Consider the following 12,778-nt stretch of genomic DNA (forward strand, 5'->3'; position numbering starts at 1 on the left):
AGACGCAGTGTTACAAGTAGCAGATTTGTGCGCCCATATTCGTGATTAATTATATATATAAGTATACAAACGAAATTAGTGGTGCGAAAATAAATAATATCGATTGCGAGCTGTTGTAAATCGTCGAATTTTTTACGATGACTACAGTAACACATTTGCCAGATGAAATAATTGCTACAATATTGGAATATAAGAACATTAGCGTGGAGGATATTGTGAATTTTAAATCCATGTGTAAGAGATTACAGCGTACAACATTTAGCACCAAATTTTGGGAAAAGAAATTTTTTCAGAGGTATGATTTTAAGTATTTTTTTATAAAATTTTTGATATTTATTTCATATTTGGTCGATTTTCATCGTTCAACGAACTTTCATGAAAATAATAGTGAAAAAATAAAGTTAAAGTTATTACATTGTTATCTTATTAATTTATGTTGCGTTTGTTGCTTCATTGTATATATTGAGCTTTTGATATTACAATTTAATAACGATCGTAAAGAACCAAAATTTAGTAAAGCTAAAATTTTAATACGTCTAGTGGCTCGACAAGTCATAATAAATTTTATTAATCATTTCCAAGTTTTTCTATTGATAACGATAGTTTACTACCGTTCGAAATATATGACTTATTGTTATCGTAAATTATAATTTCATCCTTTTCTTGCATAGATTTTATTATTAAATTGTAAACATATTTTGTTTTATTATTGTCTTCAGTTATAGCACGCTAAAAATGTATTTTGACTTGGATTATTTTAAATTATTAAAAATATATGTTTAAAAATATAGTCTATTTATGTTTAGTAAACTTCTTTAATAAACTTTTTTAACATTTTAAAATTATTTTATTAAAATTATTTTATTATGTAATTAAGAAAAGCTCTATTTTACAGCGTGAAACACATACGAAACGAGATTAAATAAAAGTGCTATCACGATTTTTCATATTTTAATATTAAGATTTGTAATAATGTGATTACTCAATATTTATCTATATTAATATTCATAAAGATGTTTCTTTTTTACATTCATTTGTTTCAAGCGGTTTTTTTATATTTCAATATTTACTTATACAAGATGTGTCATTTTAAGTGGTGCAGCTGAATATCTCTTAAAGTAAAAGAGATTGGGAAAAATGTTTCAGACAATAGTTTTATGGTTCCGAAAGGAGCAGAAGTTGGTCATATCAATTTAATTGTAGGTGGCGACACTTTCGAGATTTCTGCATGGCGGCCATTTTTTTAAATGGCAATCGATTTTTTTGTTCTAGTGAACGTTGTAGCTGGCATTGAGACGAATACAACGGTATTTTATTTTTTGAAATTGGATTATTTTTCACTGAGTTACAATGTTCCAAATTTAATAATTAAAATAAAAAGCTTCCATCCCCATACAGTCTACGTATTTCGTGACTCCAAACCGCTCTTCACGCTTATCTCTCTTTCTCTCTCTCTCTCTCTCTCTCTCTCTCTCTGTGTGTGTGTGCGTGTGTGTAAATCAAGCACCCCGAATCGTGAGAGGCAAGGGGACGTAAGTCAAGCACTCCAAAGGGAGTCAATATGTCATTATTACTATTTCTTTCTAGAACTTGTTATTTCTTTCCCTTTATATTCTTTTCTATTATATTTCTTTTATTTAAATAAATTTGTTACATTCTCTTTTATATTAAATTCGCGTAATTTATTTGAGTGTTCGTTTCTCGTGTGTGTTAAATTCCGTTGTGTTCGTCAATTTTCGTAATCACCGACAGCTTCGCATAAAATAATTCTAGATCCTTTTCAACGGACCCTGCCCCTCTACCGTTAGGAGAGCTGGTCGGCCCGTGGCGAAACAGGCTAACGTTCTTCGCGTTATTCTGACGATTTTGCGAACTGATACGTGGAAGACCGTATCTGGCGCCCAACTTCGAGATCTCGAGATGGCCTTCGCTTCGCCGCGGCTCGCGCTAGAACACCCTCCATCTGAGTTCCTCCGAGCGCGAGTATCTCTATCCACCTTGTGTCTTTTTTTTTAACGGCGTTTTCGCTCCCCTTTAACATCCTCCTCTCCAACACCCGAGGAGGATTGAAAAATTAAAAAATAAAAAAGACGTCGCAATATATAATTAAAAAATATAATGTGTTTACTTTGAAAAATAAATATTGTCTATAATTTATTGCTGATGTTTGTTGTTTAACATATTTTTGAAGAATATTCTTTTCATTTCAGATTTCCCTTGTCGAAAAGAATATATAACAAAAAAAAACGGGAAAAAATTTTTAACCATTTAGAAGCAGGTGTAAAATGTAAAACTACGGCATTATGTGTCACTAATGTCTTATAATAACTTATCGGATATCAAAGAAATGGAATTGAATAGACTTCTGCGTTCCACAGCTAAATATTCTATAATTTATCGTTTTGTCTTAGATGATATAAATAGAATTATTTCTGCACAATTGTCATGGTAAAATTTAATAAACCAAATTGCTGCTAACATTATAAATTAATGTAAATATTACAATTAATAGGTACAATTAATATGTAAATTTTTTTCAGGCACGATTCTAATTTGACAGTTAAATACTATTTCGGCCAAATTTATCATTGGTTAAAACAGTATCGGTTAATATACAAGCAAACGAAATTTATATACATGCCAAAGGAAAAGCTGCTTTTAGAAAAGCAAATTACTATTATCGCACAATATTTTCAACCAAATATATCTTACTCAATCATTGATACATGGTTAAATGATATTGCGCAAGAAGTATTATTCTACCTTAAATTTAAAAATCCTACACATTCAATATTCTCGACGTCTTCTGAGCAGTTTACTTTATGGAGAGATAACAATATCAACGATAACTTCTGGAATTTCTGGGAAGCCGAATCGATTATACGTGTTCTTAAAGAAATTAAATTTTCTGATTTAAGTGTACATCAATTATTGGTAACATTAGATGTCGAAGAAAAATTTATAAAATATGTAAGTTATTTTTATTATATTAAATTATAACTGTTATGTACTGTGCAAACTATGTGTTTTATATCTTATAAATTTTTAATATAATTTTTCTCTAATAAAATTTGATAATATAGATTTTAGCATATTACCAAGGATGTCTATTGTCTCTTATATATCACAGCGTAGCTAGAAGACTTGGTGTACTTTGTTGTCTGACTTATATACCTGTAATGGCAATCCTATCGGGACCAATATAGTTAGTAACAATTTTAGTACCAGAACTTTTCAACCTATCTGATGTATACATACATATACAAATAATTATTTTTTTAATATTTTCAGTTATATAGCAAATGGTCAATCGATAAAATATTTTTATATGAGGAATTCGGGGCTACCACATCTCTCGAATATTGACAGAGGGATATGTCGCCTTACGCATCCACTGGATCCAATACATAACATATTGGTAAGCAATTTTTTATGTATAAGTATTTTTATACTAATTTTAGTAGGAAGTAGTTAATGAAGATAATAATCAATTATAAATCTTATAAATAATATGTTAGTCAATGAATCAATATATTCTATGAGCAATAAATAAAATTTTATTTTCTTTTATTTTCTTTTCTGTAATTGAAATATTGTTTATATATATCATTTTTCAGCAAATACGATGTATGGCACGTCGTATCTTTGGATGGAAAAATTGTCTTTGCCTTTGCACTAAATTACATTTGATACGACGTCAAGTATCTTACAAATGGAATATGATGTACATGTTGAATTTTTTATCACGTTGCATAAGCGGTAATATATTGAAGATATACATATGGATTATGAATACACATATATTACACATTCAGTAAAGGTAGTGTATAACATATTGTACATGACATATTGTAATATACAGGATCCGGCCGAATAATTTGCATTATACAAACGGGTACAAAGGGTGATTTCTTATGAAAAAATAAAAAAAAGTAGAATAAAATTCTTTCATCTGAGGCTTTTTGTTTTCGTGAAATTTGAGTTCAAATATCCGTCCAGTTTAAATTCAATTTCCGGTAAGATACGATTGTCCGTGGGACGTATAACACTTGTTCTGATTGTAAACAATGCTCTGCGACTTCTACTGTATTATTTACGTGAGCAATTAGTTTCCACTCAATTATCAAAGCGATGAGTTACACCAATAGAGAGTACATTGACATGATCAAGGGAGCTTGTAACGATAATTTTTGTGTTGCCGTTCGTTATTGTAGGAAACATTTTCTCAATCGGGGAAGTTTATTGTGAAGATATTCAAAACTTAGATAATTTAGTTCAACGCATTAACTACGCATTTGAAAAATTAAAATAGCGGTCGGACCCTGTTTATATACATACAAAGTGTACCAAAATTTGCGGATGCGGAATATACAGTATGATTGTTCGTATCAAAACAAACAATTTTTTGCTCTGGCAAAATTGCGTCTGAATTACTTTTTAAATGAGAGCAACTTTAAGTTAACTTATTCTTAAATTAACTTTAAAAATAATCGCTTTCGATTACACTTGAAACAGGGTCGGCGCGCGCACGGCATATGTGACATTTGAGCGTGTACGCTATTTTACTATTTTGCCACAGATTTCACAAAAATTATGCATGATATCTAAATATCGTTATTTTCAATACGTATTTAATAAGAGAAGACTTTTTTAATTGATCGATATCATCGAAGCAATGAATCTGAAAATAAAATAAGTAGATTAGGTAACGCGCAAATAATTTTGATCCAAAATTATTGCTTCAACTTTTTAAATATTTTTTGGCTCTGAAAAGGGCCGAATGTTTTAAAGCATATGTTAGAAATGCAAACCTCCCATTTGTATACACATATTCGTTCTACAAATAAAATAGATATATAAATATGCTCTAAATCATTTAATCGGCCTTTTCAGGGCCAACAAATTTTTAAAACGTTTGAATCAAAATTATTTACAAGTAATTTAATGTTACTTTCAGTCGTTGCTTCGTGGTATCAATTAGAAAATTTTCTCTTATTAAGTAAGTTGTATTGAAAATAGCAATATTTAGATATAATGCATAATTCTTGTAAAGGCTTGAACGAAATAGTAAAATAGTGTACACGTTGAAATGCCACATATGTCGTGCGCGCGGCGCCCCTGACTCAAGTGTAACATAAAGTGCTTATTCGTTAATTTAAAGTTGCTCTCATTACAAAAGTTTTCATTTAATGTTCAGACATAATTTTGCCAGAGGAAAAATTGTTTGTTTTGACACGAACAATCATACTGCGCATTCCGCATCCGCGAATTTTGGTACATTTTGTATATATAATATATATATATACACTCGCGTCCAAAAAATAGGGAACGCTTTTCAGAGGCCGAAAAAATGGTCATTTTCAACTGACTGTAACTCGGCGAAAAATAATCACAGAAAAAAAACTAAACAAGCATTTTGAAGCTTAAACCTTCGTCTTTAAGATGCTTTAGGCGATTTTTCAGAAGATAAATTTTTTTAAATTCTGTACTTCAAAGTACGAGACAAAAAATTTTATCAAAAAATTATACAAGTTTGACGCTTTCCAGCTCGATAAGAAAATATTTTTCTAAAACGTTATTCAAATAGTAATAAACTACAACATATTCTCTATAGTTTGCTTTTTTAAAAATTACCGTATGATTTTTTTTCACCGAGTTATCAGACTTTGAAAAAAAAACGTGTTTTTCAGGAGAGTTATCGTAGCTCGCTGAAAAATGCCGTTACGGAATAGTTTAGAAAAGCATTTTGTAGAAAAAAGTGCATACCTTAACGTCTTGTAGATTATTTTTTGCAATTTTCTTCATTCACTGTTCTGCAGCTGTGTGAAAAAACCATTGTTTTGTTCCTGAAGCGCTGTTTTTTGACACTCTGCAGTTCCGTGGAAAATTTTTTTTCGAAACTTTTCGCTCCAGAACTACAAACTGCGTTATTACCCCTGCAAAATGCTTTTTTTAAAATTGTTCTACGATTTTTTGTGACCAAGTCTTATTACTTTGAAATAATCTATTGACACGATACATTTTTCAGACAAATAATGTTTACCGTCGACATTAGCATTACCCAATGTGCACCACGTGGAGGTTGCCGATCGGATTTTGCACATCGTGTGTGTGTGTGTGTGTGTGGGTGTGTGTACGCGCGCGCGCGTATGGGCCCGTGTGCATTCAAAATCGCGTATTGCCTCCTCTCTGCTCTATCACGGCTTGTAATCGCTTTCGCATGTTTATGCATCTCTCGATGAAGTGCTGGGGAATTTCGCGCCAAATTTGCTGCAAATTTTCTTCCAACTCTTCCAAATTACGCGGCGGTACATCGCGACCTCTCAATCGACGCCCCATTTCATCCCACACGTGCTCGATAGGATTTAAATCCGGGCTGCAGGCGGGATGATGCAGTAGCGTGATGTTATGCCGCTCAAAGAACCGCTGAGCCAGGTTCGAGACATGTGGACGGGCATTGTCTTGCATGAAAATAAAGTTTCTTCGTCTCTGACTCAGTGGCAAAACCTGTCGTTGGAGGATCGCGCTTATGTATCGCGCACTTGTCATAGCTGGGGGTGGTACGATCACTAAATCACTACGATCTCTCGCGAAAATACAGCCCCAAACCATTACAGAACCACCGTTGTAGGCCTGCATTGGCATAACGCAACGACGATCGAATCGTTCGTTCCGTCTTCTCCACGTGCGTATGCGAGCATCGTTGCTGAATAAACAGAAACGAGATTCATCCGAAAAATAGACTGAACTCCACTGTCTTGCAGTCCAATTCACGTGTTCTCGTGCATATTCCAAGCGCCGTAAACGATGTCCGAATGTGAGCCGTGGTACTCGAGCGCGCGCATGAGATCGTAGCCCAGTTTCCCTCAAACGTCTACGAATTGTTTGCTGGCTAACGTTGTTCAGATTTTGATTTTCACTTATAATCTGTCTCGCCGTTACTGTGCGCCTCTGCAAAGTGTATCGAACAATTGCTGTATCATCCCGAGATGTTGTCAATCGATGACGGCCACTGCCCTCACGTCTCTCAAAATTTCCGCTTTCGAGATATCGGCTCCAAGCTCTGCTTACTACGGAAATCGAAACACCGAATCTTTGTGCTACAAATCGTGTACTTATACCCGTTTCTAAAAGTGCAATTATTTGCGCGACTTGCGTTATTTCTAAATGTCTTCGCAACATTTCGAAAAATTTTCACTCAATTACGCGAGAAAGATCGTCGAAATACTGAATGTTTGACCTTGTTGCTCAAAACGCGTACTTCAGAGGAGTTGGAAGAAAATTTGCAGCAGATTTGGCGCGAAATTCCCCAGCACTTCATCGAGAGATGCATAAACATGCGAGAGCGATTACAAGCCGTGATAGAGCAGAGAGGAAGCAATACGCGATTTTAAATGCACACGGGAACATACGCGCGCGCGCACACACACACACACACACACGATGTGCAAAATCCGATCGGCAACCTCCACGTAGTGCACATTGGGTAATGCTAATGCCGACGGTAAACATTATTTGTCTGAAAAATGTATCGTGTCAATAGATTATTTCAAAGTAATGTGACTTGATCAAAAAAAATCGTAGAACAATTTTAAAAAAAGCATTTTGCAGGGGAAATAACGCAGTTTGTAGTTCTGGAACGAAAAGTTCCGAAAAAAAATTTTCCACGGAACTGCAGAGTGTCAAAAAACAGCGCTTCAGGAACAAAACAATGGTTTTTTCACACAACTGCAGAACAGCGAATGAAGAAAATTGCAAAAAATAATCTACAAGACGTTAAAGTATGCACTTTTTTCTACAAAATGCTTTTTTAAACTATTCTGTAACGGCATTTTTCAGCGAGCTACGATAATTCTCCTGAAAAACACGTTTTTTCTTCAAAGTCCGATAACTCGGTGAAAAAAAATCATACGGTATTTTTTAAAAAAGCAAACTGTAGAGAATATGTTGTAGTTTATTACTATTTGAATAACGTTTTAGAAAAAAATTTTCTTATCGAGCTGGAAAGCGTCAAACTTGTATAATTTTTTGATAAAATTTTTTGCCTCGTACTTTGAAGTACAGAATTTAAAAAAATTTATCTTCTGAAAAATCGCCTAAAGCATCTTAAAGACGAAGGTTTAAGCTTCAAAATGCTTGTTTAGTTTTTTTCTGTGATTATTTTTCGCCGAGTTACAGTCAGTTGAAAATGACCATTTTTTCGGCCTCTGAAAAGCGTTCCCTATTTTTTGGACGCGAGTGTATATAATTAAAAAATATAATATGTGTTTACTTTGAAAAAATAAATATTGTCTATAATTTATTGCTGATGTTTGTTGTTTAACATATTTTTGAAAAATATTCTTTTCATTTTAGATTTTCCTTGTCGAAAACAATATATAACAAAAAAAAAACGGAGAAAATTTTTGACCATTTAGAAGCAGGTGTAAAATGTATCGAAGAACTACAGCATTATGTGTCACTAATGTCTTATAATAACTTATCGGATATCAAAGAAATGGAATTGAATAGACTTCTGCGTTCCACAGTTGAACATTCTATAATTTATCGTTTTGTCTTAGATGATATAAATAGAATTATTTCTGCACAATTATCATGGTAAAATTTAATATACTAAATTGCCGCTAACATTATAAAATAATGTAAATATTACAATTAATAGGTACAATTAATATGTAAATTTTTTTTTAGGCACGATTCTAATTTGACAGTTAAATACTATTTCGGCCAAATTTATCATTGATTAAAACAGTATCGGTTAGTATACAAGCAAACCAAATTTATATACATGCCAAAAGAAAAGCTGCTTTTAGAAAAGCAAATTACTATTATCGCACAATATTTTCAACCACATATATCTTACTCAATCATTGATACATGGTTAGATGATATTGTACAAGAAGTACTATCTCGCCTTAAATTTAAAAGTCCTACACATGCAATATTCTCGACGTCTTCTGAGCAATTTACTTTATGGAGAGATAACAATATCAACGATAACTTCTGGAATTTCTTGGAAGCTAAATCGATTATACGTGTTCTTAAAAGAATTATATTTTCTGATTTAAGTGTACATCAATTATTGGTAACATTAGATGTCGAAGAAAAATTTATAAATATGTAAGTTATTTTTTATTATATTAAATTATAACTGTTACGTACTGTGCAAACTATGTGTTTTATATCTCATAAATTTTCAATACAATTTTTCTCTAATAAAATTTGATAATATAGATTTTAGCATATTACGAAGGATGTCTATTGTCTCTTATATATCACAGCGTAGCTAGAAGACTTGGTGTACATTGTTGTCTGAGTTATAAGTCTGGTTCTGTAATGGCAATCGGGATATCGGGACAAATATAGTTAGTAACAATTTTAGCTCCAGAACTTTTCAACCTATCTGATGTATATATAAATGTACAAATAATTATTTTTTTAATATTTTCAGTTATACAGCAAATGGTCAATCGATAAAATACTTTTATAGAAAATTGGGGCTATCATATCTCCCGAATATTGCCAGAGGGATATGTTGCCTTCCAGTGGATCCATTACATAACATATTGGTAAGCAATTTTTTATGTATAAGTATTTTTATACTAATTTTAGTAGGAAGTAGTTAATGAAGATAATAATCAATTATAAATCTTATAAATAATATGTTAGTTAATGAATCAATATATTCTATGAGCAATAAATAAAATTTTATTTTCTTTTCTGTAATTGAAATATTGTTTATATATATCATTTTTCAGCAAATACGAAATTTGGCATGTAATTTCCTTAGATAGAGAAATTGTTTTAATTTTTGCACTAGATTACATTTGAAACGACATCAAGTATCTTACAAATGGAATATCATGTACATGTTGAATTTTTTATCACGCTGCTTAAGCAGTAATATTGAAGATATACATATGGATTATGAATACACATATATTACACGTTCAATAAAGGTAGTGTATAACATATTGTATATGACATACCGTAATATATAGGATCCGGCCGAATAATTTGTATTATACAAACGGGCACAGAGGGTGATTCCTTATAAAAAGAAATAAAAAAAAGTAAAATAAAATTCATTCATCTGAGGTTCTTTGTTTTCGTAAAATTTGAGTTTAAATATCCGTCCCGTTTAAATTCAATTTCCGGTAAGATACAATTGTCCGTGGGACGTATAACACTTGTTCTGCTCGAAAACAATGCTCTGCGACTTCTACTATATTATTTGCGTGAGCAATTAGTTTCCTGAGTTATCAAAGCGATGAGTTACATGAATAGAGAGTACGTTGACATGATCAAGGGAGCTTGTAACGATAATTTTTGTGTTGCCGTTCGTTATTGTAGGGAAACATTTTCCCAACCGGGGAAGTTTATAGTGAAATTATTCAAAACTTAGATAATTTAATCCTACGCATTAACTACGCATTTGAAGAATTGAAATAACGGCCGGACTCTGTATATATATATATATATATATATATATATATATATATATATATATATATAGAGTGTACCAAAATTCGCGGATGCGGAATGCGGACAGAATGTTTGTTCGTATCAAAACAAACAATTTTTTGCTCTGGCAAAATTGCGTCTAAACATTACTTTTTAAATGAGAGCAACTATAAGTTAACTTATTCTTAAATTAACTTTAAAAATAAGCGCTTTCGATTACACTTGAAGCAGGGGTGGCGCGCGCACGGCATATGTGACATTTGAGCGTGTACGCTATTTTACTATTTTGCCACAGGTTTCACAAAAATTATGCATAATATCTAAATATCGTTATTTTCAATACGTTTTTAATAAGAGAAGACTTTTTTAATTGATCGATATCATCGAAGCAATGAATCTGAAAATAAAATAAGTAGATTAGATAACACGCGAATAATTTTGACCCAAAATTATTGCTTCAATTTTCTAAATATTTTTTGGCTCTGAAAAGGGCCGAATATTTTAAAGCATATGTTAGAAATGCAAACATCCCATTTGTATACACATATTCGTTCTACAAATGAAATAGGTATATGAATACGCTCTAAAGCATTTAATCTGCCCTTTTCAGGGCCAACAAATTTTTAAAACGTTTGAATCAAAATTATTTACAGGTAATTTAATCTTACTTTCAGTCGTTGCTTCGTGGTATCAATTAGAAAATTTTCTCTTATTAAGTAAGTTGTATTGAAAATAGCAATAGTTAGATATCATGCATACTACTTGTAAAAGCTTTAGCGAAATAGTAAAATAGTGTACACGTTGAAATGCTACATATGTCGTGCGCGCGTCGCCCCTGACTCTAGTGTAACATTAAGCGCTTATTCGTTTACTTAAAGTTGCTCTCATTTAAAAAGTAATGTTCAGGCGTAATTTTGCCAGAGAAAAAATTCTTTGTTTTGACACGAACAATCATACTGTGCATTCCGCATCCGCGAATTTTGGTACATCCTGTACACACACACACACACACACACGCGCGCGCGCGCGTGTGTCTATATATATATATATATATATATATATATATATATATATACATATGCATATGTATATGTATATGTATATGTATATCCTATATGTATATGTACATATATATGAGTTCGGATTTCAATATACACAATGACAATTGTCTATATTATTTAAGTAATTACAATAATTACTTTTGAAAACATTTCATAAAGGATATTGATTAAATTTTGTTATTACATTACTATACACACATTTGTTATGTACATACAGGATAGATCTAACTTCGTCATAAATGAACAACTAGGAATAAGAAAGAAAAAAATTAAATTTACTATTGGTATGATCGTAAGGCACTCACCAACCTTGTCTTGGGCTTCGTGTGATATGATTAATCACGATGGCGTGATAATTGGTTGGCATTACAAATGTAAAGCTGCATTTGTTTATGAGAATTTGAATTCTTTAGTTCCGCATCTGAGCGAATGCTATGAAAATTAGCACATTCAGCATTCATGTAGATATCAAACCTGCGTATCAGACAAGTCAAAATTTATCCGTCAACCGCACTATTTGATTCTTACAAATAGTAATAAAATATGTTATGTACCACAAGGTATGTATGAAATATTAGTAGCATTCTCTTTTATAAATTATATATATTTTATATGATTTTTCATCTCTCTAACGTGCGCAATATAATTAAATATATTTCTTTTTATTTTAGATAGTGTATCAAAATGTCCACCAAAGTGGATCGATAATGCAGAGATAGGATGATATTTTTCTGCATTTGAAGGCACTTATTACGTACCAAATGAAAATTTGGCAAGGAATTATCCTACTGATTATATCGCTGTTATGCACGAAATATTGTCTAATCAGTAGTGTGTATAATAATATCCATAATATATATATATATATATATATATATATATATATATATCTGTGTGTTTCAAAATTATGTATAAATATTTTTAAATTTTTCTCCATGAAAGTATTATAATATTGTGGACATTATAAAATTAAAAGTATAATGTTAATGAATGAATTATATTTTATCTTTCATGTTATGAAAAGTAAAATATAATAAGAATATATGTAGAATTATATGGCAATAAATTTGTGTGAAACATTTTAACTAGTCAAACTTTTTTATTGATGAATTGATTAACTTGAATTTCCACAACAGTTTCCACCACATTAATTCCCAATTTCGATTCAATGATTCTCAATTTAGCGCTCGTTATGTGCAATGTACTACAGAATTCAAGAATATAAACAAGAAAATAAACTTTACGAATCTCAT

At 31.6% G+C, this 12,778-nt stretch overlaps 1 pseudogene across 1 annotated transcript; it reads left to right on the forward strand.

Annotated features, from left to right (window-relative positions):
* The first annotated feature begins 137 nt into the window (after nt 1-137).
* LOC145973450 (uncharacterized) lies at nt 138-12,342 on the forward strand (annotated as a pseudogene). The gene is made up of 9 exons (XR_014439479.1): nt 138-295; nt 2,211-2,448; nt 2,541-2,970; nt 3,084-3,205; nt 3,292-3,418; nt 9,452-9,569; nt 9,759-9,959; nt 11,743-12,085; nt 12,197-12,342. The product of XR_014439479.1 is annotated as an uncharacterized LOC145973450 (transcript).
* The last annotated feature ends 436 nt before the right edge of the window (nt 12,343-12,778 follow it).

This window comes from Camponotus vicinus, unplaced genomic scaffold (assembly GCF_025532165.1).
Source record: "Camponotus vicinus isolate PSW18456_S1 unplaced genomic scaffold, iyCamVici1.0 SCAF_1, whole genome shotgun sequence".
NCBI classification, from domain to species: Eukaryota; Metazoa; Arthropoda; class Insecta; order Hymenoptera; family Formicidae; genus Camponotus; species Camponotus vicinus.